Source organism: Felis catus, chromosome A1 (genome assembly GCF_018350175.1).
Source record: "Felis catus isolate Fca126 chromosome A1, F.catus_Fca126_mat1.0, whole genome shotgun sequence".
Lineage (NCBI taxonomy): Eukaryota > Metazoa > Chordata > Mammalia > Carnivora > Felidae > Felis > Felis catus.
Genome location: NC_058368.1, coordinates 45,948,420 through 45,967,509, shown reverse-complemented (window position 1 = coordinate 45,967,509; position 19,090 = coordinate 45,948,420). Strand labels below are relative to the sequence as shown.

The window sequence follows — 19,090 nt, the reverse complement described above, 5'->3', positions numbered from 1 at the left end:
GAGGGGCAGAGAGAGGGAGATAGGATCCAAAGTGGGTTCTGCCCTGACAGCAGAGAACCCAATGTGGAGCTTGAACTCATGGACCATGAGATTATGACCTAAGCCAAAGTCTGACACTTAACTGACTGAGCCACCCAGGTACTCCCAAAAGAAATTAAATCTGTAAGAAAGCCTAGTAGATGGGATTCTGTTCACAGGACTTGGTACTTGGTGGTTTATGCTTCAGTACATGTCACACCATCCACCTCCATTCATGCCACCTTGCCCATAGTAACCTCCACTGCCTATCATGGCCATAACCACTCAAACCACCAGGAGTACCAATCCTTCGCTGTAATTGTCCCCCATTTCCATCCTTCCAATGGATCCATAATCTCTCTCATTCCATCTCTGCTACAGCACCCATTCCAGAACCTCCCATGCCAGACTAGAATTCAAGAAGAGTTTAATGTATTGGTATTGTATCTATTCTTACCGTTAGACATGGTAGCTACTGCATCCTTATATGTTACAAACTCTACATCTGCTTCTCCTGTTGCTCTGCCACCAGCTCCAATATCAGTATCAACTCATATTGGATTTAGTCATGGGGAAAATTAGCGATGTCATTTTCAGTTGAATTAAAAGGTAATCCTCCCATATGTACAAAATGACCACCGAAAAAACCTGAACTTGCATCACCAGCTCCCCCTAGCCATGCCCATCAATATCAACTCTCAATCTGGCATCAAAGCCATCATTTCCATAGCCATAATTATTATAGCCATAATAGTTACCAAAGCCTCCATAACTAGGGACACTGGGGGAGAAAAAGACAGGACAGATGCCAGAGATGGAACAAATATATTATTAACAGAATTCTATTTAGTTAAAAAATACATAGAGCCTAATGTGTGTCAAGCATTGTGCTGACTGCTTTGAAATACAGCCGAGCCCTAATTTGATATAAAACACAAGAAAAAGATAATCCCATAGTTTGGAAACAGTATGACTATGAGAAAGATATTTAAATGAATAAGAATAAAGATGTCAGAAAGTTGGATCTTGATTGCTGGTACAGGTGAAGGAAGACACATCATTTGATTCAACTCTTAATAGGAAACTTGTTTTTGTTTCTAAATAACAAAGTAAGATGCTGCAGTTCTTGTTATTGTTTTTGGGAACTCTTTGGAAAAATCTTTTCCATCAATGCCTCCCCTCCCTCCAGTTGCAGTATGATAACTTTGATGAATACTTGACTTAGAATAAATGACCTCCTTTCATCTCACTGGTACTTTTGCATAGCCAGAAAAAGCTGCCAAAACTTCAAAATGGGAAGTATGAAAATGTGGCTCAAACATCATTATTTCATATAGTGTATGTATATACACACATACATATTTACTAATTTCCCTTCTAACATTTTTAGAATATTGATACTTTACTCTTCATTTGATTTAATAGAAGGCTCCAGATTTTATCTTCAATCTGAAATTTTCCTTTCAAAGAGAGATAAGAATTTACATTTTTTAAAGTTTGTTTGTTTGTTTGTTTGTTTATTTAGAGATTGAGCAGGGAAGGGGCAGCGGAGAGGGACACAGAGGATCCAAAACAGTCTCTGTGCTGACAGCAGAGAGCCTGACATGGGCTCAAACTCACAAACTTTGAGATCATGACCTGAGCTGAAGTCCGACACTTTGACTGACTGAGCTACCCAGGTGCCCTGAGTGAGATAAGGATATGAATGACTCTCCTTTTTGCCAGTCTAGGTGCCCCGATGAATATTGGTTTATAGGTATTCAAGTACTGAAACCTCTCAGAATCGATTGATTTCTCAAAGTTTCTTTCATATAGGAAATCTTTTCCTCTTACCTCTAAAAAGTTATTATTATCAATATTATGGAGACCGACAGAGAGATGAAAGGTATGGGACATTTTCTAAAATAAGGTTTCTGTGGCATGTGTGTGTGTGTGTGCGTGCATGTGTGGTGTGTACACACGTGCGTGTGCTCATCCATACCCATTGGTGGTGGTAAAATATTTTCTTTCCCCTTTACAAATAAAAATGTCTTATTCTAAAGAAGATACATAAACTATCAAATGCAATGTGATGTTTTTGTTAAATAATAAGCAACGGAAGCATACAGAAATAAATATTTCTCATGGAGGTAAAATATATACAACTATAAAATCATAAATATACTGGAGAATTATAATATGAATTTGTAAATTGTATGCAAATAGCTTGAAACCAGATCTATAAAGACATAAATAAAGCAACAAGACTGAAAGGTTTATATGTTGGCTTGTTTATAGAGTAGCACAAACATTTTTCTTTTTTAATTGGCAATTAATTTTCGGCAGCCATCTAGGTACTTTCATGTCAAATTACTTTTCCTACACTAAACAAGATTAGGCATCCAAGCAGCAAAGCACTTACGTGAAAAGTGAGAAACTGACTGTCAAGTAGATATTTTCCACCTATAACCAATTAAAATGTTTCTTTTTTGATGAATGGGTGTTGTAATTTCACATTTTGTATTTTTACCTAAGCACATACCTGTGTAACATCCCAGTTCACAAAGGCTAAAAAAGATGGGTACTGAGATTTCTTTTATTCCTTTTATTCAATACACCTTCAGAATGAAGCAAGAATTTTTGTGCTGTTTCAAAGACAGAGCTTTCTTATGCTACTGCACGCAAAAATATAGCAACAGTTCATGTACGTATATATATTTAGGGGCATATATGTGTGTATGTGTGTATAAGTGTATCAACACATGTGTTTTTATAAACCTCAAAAAATATTTTAATCAAATGATTTTTAGTCTCTTGGTTCCTTGTAGATTATCATTTCACATTAAAATGTAGAGATGTCTGTATTTAAAAATTAAACCATTGACACATCAGGTAAAAAAGTAATGTATTATTGATAATCTTCAAGTGAATGACATAAAAAGGAAAATATTGATTTTTTGGAAGATGTCTCATTTTTCTTACTTCACAGAAGACTGATGCAGGTTCATGAGCCTATCAATATTATTTGAATTAATGCATATTCCCTGCTATTGATTGCCTTAACAATGATTGTCATAACTGATTTATGGGCACTTATGCCTGTTAAATATTTTAAGAGGTAAATATCAGATTTGTATATATAAGTAGATTGACTTGAATAAACAACAAGGTTGGATGTTAACATTATACCTTTTGATTTAATCCATATTATAATACATTATGCAAGATGTATTTTTAAGATAGCAGCAAAAATTCCAACTAAAGTTGATTTTAGATCACATTGTTTACTAGAGTTAAGTGCAGAATCCTCTCTAAGGCTAACAAAGTATTTTCAATTTTGAGGTAGAAATTCTCATGTCATTTGGAAATGTAGCTAATGTATTTATGAGAAAAACTAGGTCTATCAAGCCAAAATATAAAATTTGAGTATCATTGTAATATACTTAAAATTGATTTGTACTTACTGCTTAGAATAGATCAGGATATAAGATTATATTTCAGCTTTCTATGGTGACTGATACCCAATACTTTCCAAATAAATGAGACAAGTTGTGATGGTGTGAGAGGCAAAAAGAGGGTATATATGTATATATCATCTTATAATTAGTATGAGTATCTTTGACTTCAAATGTGAGATATGATTACTACAGTCACTTACCAAGGACCTGCTTTTTTAAAGATGAGTTTATTGAGGTATCACATATGCATCTTAAATTCATTTGGTTTAAGAGTATAATTAAATGGTTTTTCAAATTGACAGACAAGTATAAAAATTACCACAATCTAATTGTAGAAAATTTTTGTTACCTCAAACAGATACATGGTGCTCACTACGGTCACTTCCTGTTCCTAAACCCAGTCTCAGACAACCACTGATCTACTTACTGTTTCTAAAGATTTACTGTTTCTGGACACTTCACATAAATAAAATCACCCAAAATGTGGTCTTTTGCATCTGGCTTCTTTCATGTAGCGTAATATTTTAGAGGTTGATCCATGTTGTAGTATGTGTCAGCCTTTCATTCATTTTTATTGCCAAATGCGATTCCACTGTATGGATGACCACAACTCTATACATTCACCAGTTGATGGATGCGTTTTTTTTCACTTTTTGGCTATTAAAAGTATTTTTGCTATGATCATTCATGCAGAAATCTTACTGTGGACATATGTTTTCATTTCTCTTGCATATTCTAAACATGGGATTGCTTGATTATGTGGTAAATTTGTACTTAACTCTTTAAGAAACTGCTAAACTGTCTTCCAAATTGGCTAAGCCATTTAACATTCCTACCTACAATGCATGATGGTTCCAGTTTTGCTACATCCTTGACAATATGTTTTACATTTTCTTTTGATTGTAGCTATCCTAGTAGATGTGAAGTGGTAAATCACTGTGGTTTTGATTTGCATTTCCCTAATGGCTAATGATGTACATCTTTTCCTAAGTTTATTAACCATTGCATATCTTTGTCAAGAAATGAATATTCAAATTCTTTGCCCATTTTAAACTAGATTATCTGTCTCTTTTTTGGTTTTGGTATTATATGTAAGAAATCATTAATCCAAGGTCATAAGGAGTTATTCTTATATTTTCCTATTCCTAAGGGTTTTATAATGTTAGCTTTTACATTTAAATCAATGATTCACTTTGAATAATTTTTTTTATGGTGTGAGGTAGGAATCCAAATTCATTCTTCTGCATGTGGATATTGTCTCAGCACCATTTGTTGAAAAGATTATATTCCCCCCCCATTGAATTGCCTATTTTCCCCCCATATGCATATCACAGTTTCCTTCTCCTTCTCCTCCTCCTCCTCCTCCTCATCCTCCTCCTCCTTCTCCTTTTTCTTCTTTTCTTTTTTTGCATGTCTCTTAACTTTTTCTTGAAAATTGTGCATTTTAGGTAATATAACAAATCAGAATCTTAACTCTACCTACCCCCTTAGGGTTGATGCTATCATTTATTTGTTTAGTGAATTGGCAAAAATAATTCTATGATGTTTATTGCCATTACAATATGCAGTTGTTTTCTTGTGTTTATCTTTTTACCTGACCAGTAATTGGCCCAGGTCAGCATAAGCTTGTTATTGGTCAACAGGTGTGCTTAAGTTCCCTTGGCCTGCTGGATATTTAGTTTTGCAATTAAATGCATGTGTGTTTGGAGGTTGCTATCATAGTTCAGAGTTTACATTTTTTCCCTCTATCCTCCACCCCTTTTGCTTAGAACTGATAGCATGGATTTTCCTGTATGATTCTATTTTAGAGGATGCAACCTTGGGCATGTACATAGTCTTCCAGACTGCTACAATGGATGTGATTTTATTGTTAAACCTGGCTTCTTAGTAATTATTTCTGAGTCACAGTAGCTTATTGTTTGGCCAATGTTTGGTTAGAGATTGTGCTTAAGCTCCTAGTTCCAGTGAAGCTTTTACTCTTTACTATGGATCTGTGTGTGACTTGGGGAATGTTTTCGTTCCTGTCCCATCTCCTGCTCTAATTGTTCCTCAGTTCATTCAGCTTGTGCACAGCCTTTCTGTACCCAAGGGTTAAATGTGATCCTAGTAGTTCTTCATGGATATCTATTTGCTTGGTTCTCTCTGTTAAACTATGTGATTGTTCTGCCTTTTTTTTTTTTTTTTTTTTTTTTTTTTTTTTTTTTTTTTTTTTTTGCTACTGGTAGAGCTATGTGTACCTTTTGTTGCTCTCTGCCAAGATCACCATTGTTTATGACATCTCCCCTTTGTCCCATAGGCATGGAATTCTTCATGCTCTTTTCCAAACAAAGTCAATTTTCTCAGATAGAACTGTGAAACTCTTTGCTCCTGTGCTGTGTCTTTCCCATTGGGTATAAGCTTTTCATTAACTCACAAGATCTAGGACAGGAACAATGATGCATTTCGACTGGAGTCACACCTTTGCTCTATGACCAAGAACTGTGCAAAGCTGGAGAGTGTTCCTATATTACTGGCTGGAACCAGTTCTTGGAACCTCCACCCTAGAAGCAAGATGGGTTGGGGATCAGGGTTCGGTATTCTGGTCTTGTAATGTCTGGAATAGAGATTTTGCCCTGTGAGTGGGGACTGGGTGTTAGAAGGGAGTCTTGGCCCTCAGGGCTGTGTTGGCCCAAAACATTACTTCAGCCACATGGAGTTGGGAACAATGAGAAATACCAGCTGCCCCCCCTCTCATGTTAATACAGTTGCTTAGATTGGGAACTAGAAGGGTAAGAAGCCCCATAAGATGAAGCTTTTTGAGTGGAATGCAAAGAGTTGTAGCTTAAATGCCAGAGATTCTTAATGTTCTTATTAAAATGTAGTAGATGTTATTGAATGAATGTTTGGTCACCTGTTATATGCTTTCAGAAAAATTTACTTAAGATTGAGTAAAAAGACTTAAAATGTTGATTTTTTTGAAAAATAATTTTCTGCAGGGGCGCCTGGGTGGCTCAGTTGGTTAAGCATCTGACTTCAGTTCGGGTCATGATCTCGCAGTCTGTGGGTTAGAGCCCTGCATCAGGCTCTGTGCTGACAGCGTGGGAGCCTAGAGCCTGCTTCAGATTCTGTGTCTCCCTCTCTCTCTGCCCCTACCCTGCTCACACTCTGTCTGTGTGTCTGTCTCTCTCTCAAAACCAAATAAACTTAAAAAAATAAATAAAAAATAAATAAAATAATTTTCTGCATATAAATGGTTTTTTGGTTGCAAAGGGTTTGCTGAGCTTCTGACTCTGCCTTTTCAAAAGAAATCAGTCTCTTAAGGAACTTACTTTTAAAGATAAATATTTTGTTTCTATTTTCAAAAAAATATTCAAAAAATATTCAAAAAATAAACATTTTAGGGACTCAAATATACGATAAGCTTTTGTAAATATTACTAAACTCAAATGTTTCTGTCAAAATGAATATTTTGACTAAAAATGCAAAATGGCAACCCTTTACAACATATAATACCATTATCATTCATGTTTTTTTTTCCTTCTGAACAGTCTTTATTTAATTGTTCGTGATAAAGTACTATTTGATATCACCAACACCAAAGTCATTGTTAGCATAAATTTTAATTGATAATTTATAGTCTAATTGCTAATCCCATTCTGCCCTAATTTATAATTCTACCTATGTCATAAATATGAATGGATAGTTTCTAACATATACTATCAAGCATTGGTTCAAGGACTTCCTTTAATTACTTCCATTATTACTGATCCTGTGGTGTAGGTGGGAGAAATTTGGGTAACCCTTTGGATGCTACCACTGTTTTATGTGTCAAAATTGGATTAGAAACTATGCATAATGCAAATAACCATGTAATTATTTTGAATTTACAATGTATTTACTATGTAATTGCATAGTAAGTACCATATAATTACAAGATGATTACATGATTATTTCTGCCTTTTACACAGCTTTAAAAGCAAAAGATTTTGTTGCAATTATTATTGGCATTTATTGGTAAGTGTTACATAGTAGGGAACAAAATATTTATCATGTAATCAACGAAGCAAGCAACTGTTATTGTGTCTTTTCAGTTGCGAAATTATATTTTAAAGTTATTGAAGTGAACCTGAAACTGCTCTAAAAAATAAAGTTTATTAATTAAAAAAAAGTTATTGCACTCAAAGAGTTAGCCATAAGTACAAGGCATAACTTGATATATCTAAGATAGCTGATTATTCTGGATATCGTTCTGTTTACCACAGTTGTGTATTTTTAATTGAAGATCTGAGATTGAGGTTGATTTTTTTAAATATTCCAAGAAAATTTTAATGGGCCAGAGGAGAAACTCCAGAACTAAAGTAAAAATGATACTTACAAATATCCATACTTATAAGAATAAACCATATCATTACTTTTTTTTGTTTACCAATACTTTAATTTCCCCAGATTTATTGAGAAATCATTGACATACATCACTGTATAAGTTTAAGGCATACAGCATGATGGTTTGATTTATATTTATTGTGTAATGCTAACCACAATGGGTTCATCCAAAATCCGTCTTCTCATATAGTATAATAAAAAGAAAAGAGGAAAAAAAATTTCCTTGTGATGAGAACTCAGGATTTACTCTCTTATCAAGTTTGCTATATATCACACAACTGTGGTAGGTATGGTCATCGTGCTGTACGTCATATCCCTACTATGTATTTATCTTGTATCTGGCAGTTTATATCTTGACCACCTTCTTACAATTCCCCCTCACCCCACCCTTTTCCTTTGGTAACCACAAGTGTGATCTCTTTTACTATGAGTTTGAGGGTCTTTGTTTTGTTTTGTTTTGGGGGATTTTTTTAGATTCCGCATATAACTGAGATCATACAAGTTGTTGCAAATGATAGGATTTTCTCATTTTTTATGGCTGAGTAATACTCCTTCATATATATACCACAACTTCTTCATTCATCCACTAATGGACACTTAGTCTGTTTCTGTATCTTGGCTATGGCAAATAATGGACATGGGGGTACAGATATCTTTTTGAGTTGGTGTTTTGAATTAGTGTTTTTAAGTTAGTGTTCTTCATGCGTTTGTGAATTTTCCAGTTTTCTTCTTGCTGTTGATTTCTAGTTTCATGCCATTGTGGTCAGAGAACATACTTGGTATGATTTGGATAGGCCAGGCTGTGCACCAGATCCCCTGGCCAGGTGAGCCTCTGGTTTGCTCTGCAAATGAGGGAAGCCACAGGCTATGCTCTCTGTTTAAGTGTCACTCTATTTAGGGCTTTTGAATAGGCCATGGGAGCTTCTCATGTGCCCTGGTGAGGTTCCTTGGCTGTACACACTAAAGTCTGTATTCTGTAATGAGTGGGGCTATGAATTAGATTCTCTGCCTGGGCTCAGGGGGAGAGGTAGCTCTAAAGCTGGGAAAACTCTTTGTTTGCTGCTTTAACTCAAGCTGACCCATACCCCCAAGTTTCTGGCTGAACAAGGTCACTACCTTTGCTTTGCACGCTATAGCCTCTGCCTGCCCTCCTCAGGGCTCACTGCACCATGCAGAGAGACACTGCTGGGCCACACAGATCCCAGGAGTTGCTGCCAGCCCTTCTGGTCAAATGGGCTGGAAAGACACATTCCATGCTGGGCGGGGCTATATTTCAGCAACTTTGCCTGGGCAGGAAGGGGAGAGGCTGTTCCAGGTTACTCTTATTTTCCAAAACAGGCTTTCTGTGTGGGAGACGCTGGAACCTACCCTCAGCCTTGGCTCTGAATTAATCCTCCTGACTGTGTATAACATGGGGCTTCCTCATGTCTGATACTGGCTTTGCTTCAGAGGTAACTGCTCTGACTACCCACCTCTTGGCTGGAGCACCCCAGGACCATGTAGTTCCTAGTACTTTTCACTAGTCCTTCTGGTCAGATGGGGCCAGAAGACATTCTCCACACAGGGTAAGGCTGTGGTTCTGCTCCTTGCCTGGGAGTAGACAAACCTAGTTCTAGGGACCAGCAAAACTCCTCGTTTGAAGATTCAAATATGGCAGATCTGCACCTGACCAAATCCTGTGGTCACAGTGTACCACCAACTTGCTTCTGTGGATGAGCAAAGCCAAGATCCATATGCTGGTTGTTGCAAGTAACAAATTAGGTAGGTTGTTACCTACCCCCTTTATTTGTCACAGTCAGATTCCCAGTGGTTTAGTTCCATAGATTTCCCTGCAATTCCTGTGATACGAGATCAGAGGAAGGGCTGGGGTGGGTGTTGTCTCCATAGGTTCTTTTTCCCCACTGGAGGAACCAGAGAGTCTGAGGAGTCTTCTCTGCATGGTGCTGCACTGACCTGAGGGAGGGGCAATGTGGCCCATGGGTAGCCATGTCCATTACCCTTCTAATGTTGTCTGTCTTGGTAACCATGGTACAGGGGGTGCTTCAGCTTCACTCCATGTTCTGGGATTCTCTCAGTGGCATCTTGTTGTGGAATAGTTGTGGGATGTTCTTGTGAGGAGACAACCTATTTTGCCATCTTAATGAGGTTACTCACCCATACCTTTTTTAACTTTATAAAAATAAGCATTTTATTTTAGAGCAATATTAGAGTTACAGGAAAATAATACAGTTGGTACAGAGTTTCCACATGCCCTACACACCCAATTTATGTTATTATTAACATCTTGCATTGATATGGTATACCTCTTGGTTGTGACAGTTTCTCAGACTTTCCTAGTTTCTGATGACCTTGAAGAATATTTGACTTTTGAAGAATATTGGCAAAGTATTTATAGAATATCTCTCAATTGGGTTTTGTTGAATGCTTTTCTTGGGATTGGACTGTGATTATGTGTTTTGGGGAGGTAGAGCACAAGGACAATGAAGATTATATTAGCACACTGAGGTGCTAATAAGATCGGATTATATTAAGAATACATAAAATAAGTATGATTTATAACTATTATTATTAACCTTGATTGCCTGGGTAACGCAGTATTTCTCTGAGTTCTGAACTGTGAAGTCATTCTTTCTTCCCTCTTTCTATGCTATACTCTTGAAAGGATGTCAATGTTTGCATCCCACACATAAGAATAAGGAAGTTATAGTCAATCTCCTTGAGGGCAGAATATCTGCATAAATTATTTGGAATTCTTCTGTACAGTAGGTATATCTATTTTCCCCGCTTATTTATTCAATCATTTATTTGTACCATTATGACCTCATGGACAGGTATTTTTTACTTTAAGTTCTAAGCTAAAACTATATGATGTTGCTCAAATTGTTTCATTTTTGGCCATTTGATGCTTTTTCTGTTGGCTCCTATGTCCCTTAGACATCTTGGGTATTGTGAAATTTTTTTGAGCAATTATTATAAAGCACTATGTGCACTTGAATGAAGGTTTTTGTGTGGACATGTTATCAGATCTGCTGAGTAAATATCTAGAAATGTGATTGCTGGAGTGTGTGGTAAGACTTTGATTAGTTTTATAGGAAACCGAGAATCTGTCTTCCAAAGTGGTTCTACCATTGTGTTCTCACCAGTAATAAAAGAGAGTTCCTTCTGCTTCATATGGTTGTCAACAATTGAAACTGCAGATTTTTGGATTTAGTCATTGAAATAGGTATACAGTAGTATCTCATTGTTGCCTTAATTTGCAATTATATGATAAACCATATTTAACATATTTTCAAATACTTACTTGCCATCTACATATCTTCTTTGGTGAGGCACCTGTTAGATCTGTTGCCTATTTTTCAATTGAATTGTTTACTTTTTTATCGTTGAGTTTCAGAGTTCATTATATAATTTATATATATATCATTCTTTATAAAATATGCGATTTTGAAATATTTTTTCATAGTCTGTGATTATATTGTGTTTCTCTTAATAGTGTCTTTTGCTGAGAAGCATTTAATGTAAACAAAGTTTATTGATCAATATTTTGTTTCATGGATTGCGCTTTCTGTGTTGTGTCTGTTTTAGTTGACTAGGGATGTTGTTATAATATACCACAACCTGAGCAGCTTAAACGACAGAAATGTATCCTCTCATAGTTCTGGAGGCTGGAATTCCAAGATTAAGGTGTCATTAGGGCCATGCTTTCCCTGAAAGTGTCAGGGAGGCGTCTGTCCAAAGTTTTTATCCTAGCTGCAGGTGTTCTTTGGTTTGTGGCAGCTTAATTCCAGTTTTTATTTCAAGCATTCCCTCTGTGTCCAGACTCCCTCTTTATATAAGGACACCAATCATATCTTGGCCTCTCTTATCACAGTAAGGTCTCGTCTTGTCTTAACTAATTGCATTTCTGCCATCCTATTTCCAAATAAGGCCATATTAGGAGGTACTAAGAGTTGGGACTTCAACATACATATTTTAGGGGACCCAGTTTAACCCATAATAGCCACTAAAACTCACCACCAAACTCATGGTCACATAGATGTTCTCCTATGCTCTCTTTCAGATGTTCAGTAGAATTGCATTTTACATTTAGGTCTGTGATCCATTTTGGGTAATTTTTTTGAAAGTTGTAAGATTAGTGTCTAGGTTTATTTATTTATTTATTTTTTGCATATGGAGTTGTAGTTGTTACATTACCACTTGGTGAAAATATTAGGCTTCCTTCATTGAATTGCCTTTGATCCTTTGCCAAATACTAATTGACTATACTTGTATGAGCATTTTTCTGGGCCCTCTCTTCTGTTCCATTGATCTATATATCTACTGTTTCACCAATACCATGCGGTCTTAACTACTACACCTTTGAAATAAGTTTTGAAATCAACTTGTGTAAGTCCTCTAACTTTTTTTGCCCTTCAGTATTGTGTTAGCTATTCTACTTCTTTTGCTTTTCAATATGAACTGTAGAATGAGATAAATTTTCTCAAAAACATGACAGCATTTCTTGAAAATTCGAGCAATCATAACTAAAAGAACAAAATATTGGCCTTTGTCTCTATCTATGGCTAACATAGCTTCTTGTCAGAGCGACTCAGTTATTGGACATAGAAACTTCTGCCTTCTAAGAGAACAAGGCAGGAGTGACTTCCGTAGCCCTCAGTTAATGCCTCAGATATGAAAGCATGGAGAGGAAATTCGTGTGCGACTTAATAGTGCAGATCTGCTTCTGCTGACATAGGCTGCATTGTTAATTGAAATATTACCCTTTTCTGTTGCTGATACATACTACTGGCTCACACCTAGAGAAGCTTGAAAACCTAGGCAGTGCATTTCAATATTACTGAACATACAAATCACCAAAGGATATTATTGAAATTTACATTGTGATTCAATGTCTGGTTTGGGCCATGATTTTGTGTATCTAACAAGCTCTTAAGTGATGTTGCTGGTTCTACTGACTACACTTTGAGCAGCAGAGAGCTAGAGAGGTTTTTCCTCAAACTTTGGCATGCACAAAATGACTTAGGCTGTTTGTTAACATACAGATTATTGGGCTTCATCTACAGAATTTCTGATCCGGTGGAATTGCCAATCCAGTGGAAGGCTCTTCTGGTAGGCAGGTTACTATCACTGGTTCTGCTGCCAGTATTAGTCTGGCCCAATATCTAATCAATGCCAGGCTTTCCTCTGAGAAGGGCATGGGGTACAGCTAGAACAGTGTAGTTTCACTTATAACCCCTTTCTGCTGTTTTCCCACGATCCAACTGTGTAATTTCTGGTCAGTGATTCCAGGTTTTAAATAATTTGTAAGTGTTCAGTTTCTACACAACTTATCATCCACTAAGAATTTAAAAATCACATTCTCTGTTCAGCTGTTAATGCTGGGATCCATATTTAGTTTTATAAGCTACTCCCTGTTTTTAGTTTTGTTTTGGGTTTTTGGCTCATGAATTTTATTTCTGTTTGTCGATAAGAAATGTAAGAGTGGAATGTTAATAAGTTTCAGTTTAGTTCTGTAATGTCAAGAATTTAAAAATTAAAAAAATGGATTGGTTAAAAAAAAATCTAAAATGACCTAAAGACCACATGTGAAAAGATTGATCCCGAATTCTAACCTACAACTACTCCAAAATGGAGAAGTACCAGGATCCCAGCCCATTTGACAGGTTGGAGAAAAAAAAAAATTTTTCTCCCTACACCTCACTGCTTATTGACTCAGCTATTGGCTACATGATGGAAAGGCTGATCTGCATGTATTTTGAGGGAATTCACACTTACTGGCAGTGCCGATGGTTGTAATTAAAATGGTCCAGCTACTAACAAAGATGATTTTATATTAGCTTTTTTACCTACATACACTGTAATATCATTACTATAAATAGCATTATTTTAACTAATATATAAATAAAATTTCATCCATAATGAAAATATGAGGCCGAAATCGTCACTCATACATTCTATCGTAACTACATATTTCTAAGAATACTAAAAAATATAGACAAAGATAGGTAAGTAAAGTTGACTGGCTATTTAAGGGGTCTCAGTGGTTCAAAGGAGAAAAACCAAGCCACAAAATCAGAATAGTTTACTCACATGACATTAATATAATTGAAGAAACCAGACAGAATTTATCATTTTTTGATACAAATTTCTGTGATGATTCAAAAAACTATTGCGGGGTGCTTGGTGGCTCAGTCAGTTAAGTGTCTGACTTCAACTCAGGTCATGGTCTCACAGTTAGTGGGTTCAAGCCTGTGTCCGGGTCTGCGCTGACACCTCAGAGACTGGAGCCTGCTTCGGATTCTGTGTGTCCCTCTCTCTTTGCCCCTCCCCTGCTTGTGTGCTCTTTCTCTCTCAAAAATAAATAAATAAATAAACATTAAAAATGTACTTAAAACTGTAATGTGCGATGTGACAATTAGATAACGTTTTCTGGAAATAATAATAACAAGCCCACAGAATGACTTGTGAAATGTAAATAAATCAAGAGGAAAAAACAACAACAGAATAAAATAGACTCCATCTTGTGGGAAATGGCTGTAATCTTCCCCAGCTGCTAATGGCTACTCAAACAGTTGCTGAGTCTTAATGCCTGAACTCTTCTCTTTCTCCCACATTTTGCACTTAGTTATTCAGCAAATCCACTTGGTCCTGCCTTCCATTTACATACTGAACTTAATCACCCCACCATCCCTGCTGCTAATACACTAGTCCAGACAACATTTTTCTTTTACTTGGGTATTAACATACCTGCTTAAATGCCCCCTTTGTTTTCCTTATGTGCCCAGCAGAGTATCCTCAACATTGGCTCAGAGTGATCCATATCAGGCAGATCATATCAGGCAGATCAAATCACTGCTCTTTTCAAAGTTCTTTAGTGGCTTTTTACCACTTGATATAAACTCATTTCTTACTAATCCTCCAAAGCAGCCCACACCCTGGCCCCTGGTAGTAATCTTCCCACCACCCCTTCACCCTTCTCCCCTTGCTTATTCCAGTCTTCACACCTGCTGGTCATGCCCCTGGCTCAAGGTCTTTGTTGTTTCCTTTGCCTGCTTCTCCAGAAATCTGAAAGCCTTGCTCCCCCACCTACTTCAGCCTTTGATCAAATGTCATCTTCACAATCAGACCTTTCTTGACTGCCCTAAAGTAGTAACTGCTTCTCTTCTACCACTTCCTCTTCTTCTTCCCTACTTTGTATTTCTCCAGAGCACTTATTATTATCTGACATAAAACATATCTTTCTGATTTGTTGTTTGTAGTATCCTATAACATAAGCTGTAAGAAAGTATTTTTTTGGGGGGGGTGGAGACTTTATCATTCATTGCTGTATACCTCATACTTAACAAAGTGCTTAATAATTTAAAACAAAAATACAAACAATTGAAAATTAACAGTGAAAATTTAAAAAAAATGTGAAAGACAAATCCAGAGGATCTTATAACTGAATAATAGAAGTTCAATGGAAAAGAAAACAAGGTAGGTGAAGAAAAAATAGTCAAAATAGAGAATGCCTTCCTAAAATAATTTTTAGGTTACAAGTGCACAGAAAATGACTGGGTAGAATAAATAAGTGTATAGACTGTAGCAATAAAGATAAGTCTGGAAACTTGTCAGACATAACAGGTTACCAGCCAAGAATGAGAACCAGGCTGCCATTTTTTTCAAAACTAAAATTTAAAAAACATGTAACAGCGCTTATGAACTTATACTAGAAACAGTGGTGTTTGTGAGGGAAACAAAAAGCAACTCATGGACCCCCTGTTTGTGATGGAGATTGTTAGCTTCTACTATAGTATTAGGTTTGTATCTGGCCCAATGTCTGCTCAGCCACAACATACTTCCCCATCACTGAGGTTAGCTGAGGCCACATAACTAAGTTTTTGTTTTTGTTTTTGTAAGTTTATTTATTTTGAGAGTTAAAGAGAGAGTGTGAATGGAGGAGGGGCAGAGAGAGAGAGGGAGTGAGAGAATCCAAAGTAGGCATTGTGCTGTCAGCACAGAGCCTGATTTAGGGCTTGAACTCAAGAACTTGGAAAACATGACCTGAGTTGAAATCAAGAGTTGGATGCGGGGGAACCTGGGTGGCTCAGTTGGTTAAGCATCCGACTTCAGCTCAGGCCATGATCTCCCTGTTTCAGAGTTCAAGCACCGCCTAGGGCTCTATGCTGACAGTTCAGAGCCTGGAGCCTGTTTCAGATTCTGTGTCTCCCTCTCTCTCTGCCCCTCTCTCTCCCACTCATGCTCTGTCTCTCGAAAGAAAGAAAGGAAAGAAAGAAACACTAAAACAACCAGACCAAAAAAGAGTCAGGTGCTTAACTGACTGAGCCATCTAGGTGCCCGTGTTTAAGTTATTGACAGTGAGTTAGGAACAGATGTGATTATGTACTGGCCTGTGGCCTGAGACATTTGGATGTGCTTTGTTCACCATACCTCTTTCCTTCCCCAGTTTCTACTACCTAGAAAACTCAGTGCCCAGGTGAGTTTAAAAGAAACCTAGGTCTCTCATCAACTCTGAGGAGCAGAGTTGCTTTATACATCCAGATTGTTCACATCAGTGCAAGAAAGAAGAAACCTTCCCCCAAATGAAGAATTCTTATTTCTTAGCTCAGTGGGCAGATGTAGTGCCAGGCAAAGTGGAGGAATAAATTACAGTAAAAGCTTGGATTGGAAATAACTTGTTCTGTGAGTGTTTCACAAAATGAACAAACATTATTAATAAATTTTAACTTGATATATGAGTGATGGCTTGCAATAGAGTAGTACATGATGCCGAATGTCACATAATCACATCTGAGACAATGGTTCCTCTCTCTCTCTCTCTCTCCCTCTCGCTTGCTTGCTATGGGATTATGGTTGATCATCTCCCATGCTCGGATGCTTGGTCTCAGCCCTCGGTGTTTGGCAGAAATCATTGATTTTTCAGAAAGTTCGAAGGTGCCCACAACTGGCACTAGTGGGGTTTTTTGGCATTTCAAAGCACCTATGGACATTCCTTTGCTTTTCCATTCAAGAGTAAGCTTAGGAATGCTTTGGTTCATCCTAGGTCGGGCTGCAGATATAGATCCTTTCCTCTGCCTTATTGCCAGTTACATTAAATACTGTGTATGACAAGAGTTTATTAATACTGTACTGTAGTCAGTATCCGTGTGAGCATATACAATGGCAGAAGATTCCATTCAGCCAGTAGATAGCAGTGATTCTGTTAGTGATAGTGAAAGTCGCCCTACACAGTAACCCTCCTCTCTTGTCTCCCTCACACCAGCCCTGAAAGTTTTCAAAGGAAAGTGCAGGTTAATTTGTTTATTTTTCTTTATATTTTATATTTTCTTTATTATTTTGTATTATATTACAGTGTTGTAATCATTTTTATATGAATATTTTTGGGTGGTGGAATGAATCATCCAAGTTTCCATTATCTTATGGGGAAAATCATTTTAATATACAAGTGCTTTGGATTACAAGCATGTTTCCAGGGCAAATTGTGCTTGTAAACTAAGGTTTTAATGTACACACATGGATGTATATTTAGGTATATTTCTGAAATTGAAGGAGAGAGAAATAAAAGTTTTCATTTTTTAGCCACTGAATTTTGAGTCTTTCCATTATAAAGTACAGCCTTCATCCAAAACAATTCACTACTACCCATTTGCCTTTTCTCTAAAGATTATTTAATTAAATATTTTATAGGAGGAAAGAGTCACTTTTACTTCTTAATATATCACTCTAATGTTGAAATGATGTGTGAGTTATTTTTACTGTTTTTTTCCTAATAAAAATATGGATTGTAGAAGAAACTAAAAAATCCATAATTCAGTATAGGTTGATGTGTCAAATAATTTAGCTGAATTGGTTATTAAGAAAAGAGTCTATATATCTATATATATATTTCTCATCATATAAGGCTTAATTCAAATATTTCCTTCTCCCATAGAATTCTGTTCATATTTCATTATAACTTGTGTAGCACATGATTTTATGAGAATCTAAATGTTACCTTCTCCTTCAAAATTGTGAAAACCTTAAAGACAAGAAATTCATCCTCTGCTGTTATTTATGAAGAAATACTATTCATACTGTTATCAAATAAGAGATGGACTTGATCAGACACCATAAAAATAAAGTGAAACCAGTAAGGTAAAGTGTAGATGGAAAATGCAAATTCTTATATTTGGGTTCAAAATAGCAATTTTCTAAGGGGAAGATGAGAAAGGCCCAGCTTAACCACAGTTCATATAAAATGGCTTATGAGATTTTGTTAACTACATAGTCTGTGAGTCAACAATGTAACATGGCTGCCAAAATAAGCAATAAGCACAATGAAAATGTTTCACTTTGCCAGGCTCAATAAACATTATTTTGCTGTTCTGATGGCCTCTAATTAGGATAATTAAGAACTCAAGTGTCAACATTGGCCCCATCTACTAATTTCCTGATTGTTCATGGACTTTCGCCACTCCACATTTTGTTGCTCTGCATTCAACCACTCTGCTCTTTTTGTACCGCCTAAGAAAGGCCCATCACTCACCCTTAGCTGCTCTGATGCTCGTGCTAGACAATTTTCATGAATGTCTACAGGGATGATGTGCTAAGGTATGCAGTCACAGAACTAGCAAGAGGTATTAGGCAATTGCTTTAATATCAGTTGTATCTTCGGCCAAACAGTAGTTTTGAGACTTTCTGATCGACACTAAATTTGATATTATAAATAGGAAGTATTCATTAAGACAGTCTGCAGTAAGGTTGTTACACAGAGTTTCATGGAAAGATAAAAAACTGAAAAATCTTGGAGAAATTCCTTAAAATTACATTTTGAAAGGCAAATGAGAGAGATGTGCCAGCCTGTGGTATTCAGGCACAGGAAATTTGAACACTTACGTAGGTATATCAAGAGTGACAGTATGGCTGGGGCGCCTGGGTGGCGCAGTCGGTTAAGCGTCCGACTTCAGCCAGGTCACGATCTCGCGGTCCGTGAGTTCAAGCCCCGCGTCGGGCTCTGGGCTGATGGCTCAGAGCCTGGAGCCTGTTTCCGATTCTGTGTCGCCCTCTCTCTCTGCCCCTCCCCCGTTCATGCTCTGTCTCTCTCTGTCCCAAAAATAAATAAACGTTGAAAAAAAAATTAAAAAAAAAAAAAAGTGACAGTATGGCTAATGTCTAGTCACTGGTTATTCAGATTGCATAATGGCATTCAATTGATAAATAACTTTGCTATTTTAAGAAGAGTATTTCATTATGGTATTAACACAATCCTTTATTATAAAGATAGAGGATAACTC

General features: G+C 36.8%; 1 pseudogene; it reads right to left on the bottom strand.

Moving 5' to 3' along the window:
* Positions 1 to 222: 222 nt before the first annotated feature.
* Positions 223 to 14,832, bottom strand: LOC101083644 (annotated as a pseudogene).
* Positions 14,833 to 19,090: the final 4,258 nt, after the last annotated feature.